General features: G+C 37.5%; 1 protein-coding gene across 1 annotated transcript in view; it reads right to left on the minus strand.

Moving 5' to 3' along the window:
- Positions 1–4247, minus strand: part of LOC107685428 (activin receptor type-1-like) — a 25966-nt gene that overhangs the window by 15703 nt on the left and 6016 nt on the right. The window lies entirely within an intron of this gene.

Consider the following 4247-nt stretch of genomic DNA (forward strand, 5'->3'; position numbering starts at 1 on the left):
TGGATAGCTGGCCAATCAGAGCACACCTCCTTTTTCAGACCGATGAGCTTTGTAAAAATCGACGCGTTTCAGAAAGGCGGGGCATAGAGGAGAATCAATAATGTACAGTACGTCGAAAATAATGTGTTTTTTGAACCTTAAACCGCATAAACACATTTCATTACACCAAATACACAAAATAATGTTCTTTTTAGCAGCATCATATGACCCCTTTAAAGTTAACATAAGAATTTTGATTAATTTAATCATCTGACAGATATGGTGGGACATTTTTGTGTAAGGTCCATAACTACTAATTGGTCTATATCTTGTGAGTGAAACGTCCGAACTGTTATTTTTCTCAAGTTTGGAACATTCTACACCGGGGAATTCAATTAAATTTCCAAGAGGTCCAGTTTCTATATTTTCTTCTCAATGGAGGTCTCACTCTGGACAATACTTTTTCGGAATAGTTATAAACTTTCATCTGGGCAGCATTAGAACTTTGTTAAAGAAAAAAAAAAAACATCTTAAACAGTCATTAAAGTTGAGGATATTGGATCCCGAGAGCCAAAGCAGTGGTGTCTGAGAATTTTTCAACAAAAAAAGCTAAATATTTCATCAATTGAGCCCAATAGGATATTAATATTAAAAGGCAAGATCAGATGTTTTATCAGGCTATTATTTTTACATGTACAGTAGATACCCATGTATGGCAGAAGGCCATGTGATTAAGAAAAGATATTGTATGGGGGTTCAGATTTTTCCTCTTGAAGTCTGGACCTTTTTTTTATATTTTGCTTAAAATAAGTATCTACTAAAAACAAACAATGTACATAATGATCAAAAAGCTCTCATCATGAGCAGAAATTATAGTTAACTAGCAATTTTAATGTTTTAGTTGTCTTTCCTTACATCTACAAATACCTTTTCAAATTACAAAACAGTTAATTATGAAACGCTCTTACCATGCTGATAAATAATACTAAATATAGTTGAAATAAATGTCACAAACATTTGATCTGCAATGTTTTAACGAAAGTATCAATCGATTTTGCCGCTTTTTGTGTTTCTGCTACCGTTGTTAAAATAACCACATTATCTGCAGCTCATGTAGCACCTTTAGCTTGGGAGAGAAGCAATGGACCCCTGTTCTACACACTTAAATATGTAACATAAAAGACTAATCGTATTCTACTAGGTCTATGAGGCCCCTCAAATGTGTCAGTCACTATGAACATGTTCCAATCAGTGTGATCAAAACTGATATTACAACCTCTGGCCACCTTCTGATGACTTTAGAAACTTGTTTCTTCCATTTCTGAGGTTGGTATGCAGGCATTAACATAACAGAAGAGTGGTCACGACCGAGGTGGGGGCAGAGGAAGGTTTTAGGTTGGTGTGGTTAAAATCACCTGCTGCTATCATGAAAAATCATTTGGGTTGTTCTGTGAGTTGCCAGTTTTTTGTCAAAGTCTGTTCAATGCACTGTCAGCCTAAGCACTCGGGGAGATGTAGACAGCGATGATGACAACAGAGATTTTACACAGAGATTGGTAGGTCTGTTAGTAAAATCTGTTGACTTAAGCAATCGTTCTTGCATTACGTGCCAATAGTGACCATTCAAAAATGGGGAAAGAGCACTTTTCAAGTTTTCCTCCAAGTTTGCATGCCTATAACTCAAGAAGTATTGAAGATTTCTTAATGCCCTTTTAGATATTGGGTCTTAACAAACTTTCCTTTTGGCATCTTAATTTTTAAGGCCCTATATTGTTTAGTGTCAGGGAATAGGCTGGATTCAGGTGTGGGTTCAACAGAGGCTTTATTGTACAGAGATATCACCACGGGCAATGAGCCTCCGCGGACAGTTTATATGGACCTGGAATTCCCAACCACACAGTAGGGTGGATAGCAGCGGCTGGAACAAGCCGCAACCGCGGCAGTGGAGACGAAGCCGGAGGGGCAGCTCGCTAATCCGAGCGAGAGGCTGAGCAGCCCAACAACGAGACCGCAGAGTCCCAGGGTAGGCGAATGCCGGAGGAAGCCCATGGGTTCCTGAACGCACAGAGAGGTGCGGGAAAAGGCCCTATATGGTTCAGTTCAAGAGATATTGCAATTTCAATATGGCTCCAGGAGTAAATTGTTAAATTGTACACATTTCCAGTGGTCAAAAACCAAAGGTCACTTTGCATAAATATGATACTTCTTTTCTTTTAAAGAGGAATGTCTGAAGAATAAATAATGTTGAAACTAGAAATGTATCTTGTTTCCTTGTTTTCCAAAGTTTGCATGCTTATAACGTAAGAAAGTTTAAAGATATTGTGATGTGATTTTAGATTCTAGTTCTTAATAAACTTTTCTTTTGGAATCTTTTCTTTCAAGGCCCTATATCATTCAGCCCCAGAGATATGGGGACCTCAATGACGCTCCATCTACAGGTTGTTGAATATTACCCATTTTCAGTGGTCGAAAACCAAATGTTGGTCACTTTGTATATAGCCAATACTTATTTTATTTATAGAACAATGTCTGAAGAATAAATAATGTTGAAATTAGAATTGTATCTTGTTTCCCTCTATTAAAACAATATGCATAGAATATACATGTCTGAGTGCTAAAAATGCACTGAAATGGTCAAGTTGCACATCACCTTGCTCACAGTAGTCTGTCTATTCATAAGATTCTATACTTGAATCAGCTTCTGAAATTTGGTTGACTTGACACTGAATGATCCAGCGGTGTAGAATAGCTAGTTGAACTCCTGAGTCAGGACTGTTGTCATGCAGCCATATTTCAGGAAAAAAACAAAAGCAAAGTCCTCAAATCTGTGTTGTTATACAAAGTCTGAGAAAGTTCATCTTATTGTCCAGGGAGCACACATTGGCTAGAAATAGTGAGGCGAGTGCTGGTCTGGTTGGGTTAGCCATTAGCCTGTTTGCCACACTTCCGCTTCCTCTGGTACTGTCTACGATGCCACCTCCACTGGTTTCAGAAACAGCGCCATGGACTTCAGGCCTAGTGCATTTTTAAACCTGTTGTTCTCTTAGCTCCTTGCCCGGTACTTCTAGTATTGGTGTCATTAAGAGACTATGATTTGTTCCAAAATTCTTTTAGTTCTCCAAAACTGTACACATGATGGTGACTGTATCTCACTAAAACAGAAAACAACGATTTTGATGTAAAAACAGTATAGACACATAGTTGCATTACTGCTGGGCTCCAGAGTAGCTGCTGCGTCTGTACACTATACCATCTTGGTTTTTTATTTTGTATACAAGTTATAATTTCTCTTATGATATGTATATTACAAGCAACGCCATACCAGTGCATAGTTGAAATAGCTGCTGTATATATTCAGAGGTAATTACAGGGGATAGCTACATGTGCATTTCTTGCTGCCATTTGAGCATGGAAAAGAAAGCAATTCGTCTCATTAGAAAGTCAGTGTTGCATCAGAATGATTTTGAAACTGGTATTTCAAAGTTAAACAAAAAAACAAAAAAAAGACTTCATACTGTTTAATGTTGACAAACTGTATCATTAGAAAGATTTAGGACTCTAGATTTGATATTTGCTTTTTATCATTTATGATAACAGTTACAGTGACAGTAATTTCTTAATTTTGTGCAACATCAACATTAAAAATAAATATGTAGTTATTCATATTTAGAATAGAATAACAGAATGCATGCATATTTAATCACACAGCTATTATTCCTTGTCAGGGATTTATGACTGTGATGCACAGGCAGGTGATTCATTGCAGATTCGTCGCTCATATAAGTGTTGATTTAGTTTTTAGGAAACATTACTTATTAATAGGGATGCACCGATACCGATACTGGTATGAGCTCCTGTACTCGTACTCGTTAAAATGCCCCGATACCAAACCTTTGGAATATAAATCGCAGCACGTTACAGATGAAGAAGTCGCGTGACTTCTATTTCTGAAAATATTAGTTAGAAGATTTATAACGAGTGGTTCCCTGCATTATTACAGCAAAGCACGAGATTACAGTACTAAGCCGCTGCAATGGAGCAGCTCTAATCTAATTTATGTAAGTGAGGATTGCAAAATAAATTAAACTGTGACAAATCATACCCAAAAATTATTCATACAGTGCACTACCAGTAAACTTGATACAACTTTGGGACCAAAAATTATTCAGACCGAGACCAGACCATTGAGAAAAGTTGAGGTTTGCATGAAGCTGGGTGACAGCATGCCCAGGAGACTACAGGCTGTCATTAAGGCTAAGGGTCACCCG

This window comes from Sinocyclocheilus anshuiensis, unplaced genomic scaffold (assembly GCF_001515605.1).
Source record: "Sinocyclocheilus anshuiensis isolate Anshui unplaced genomic scaffold, SAMN03320099.WGS_v1.1 scaffold1070, whole genome shotgun sequence".
Taxonomy (NCBI): domain Eukaryota; kingdom Metazoa; phylum Chordata; class Actinopteri; order Cypriniformes; family Cyprinidae; genus Sinocyclocheilus; species Sinocyclocheilus anshuiensis.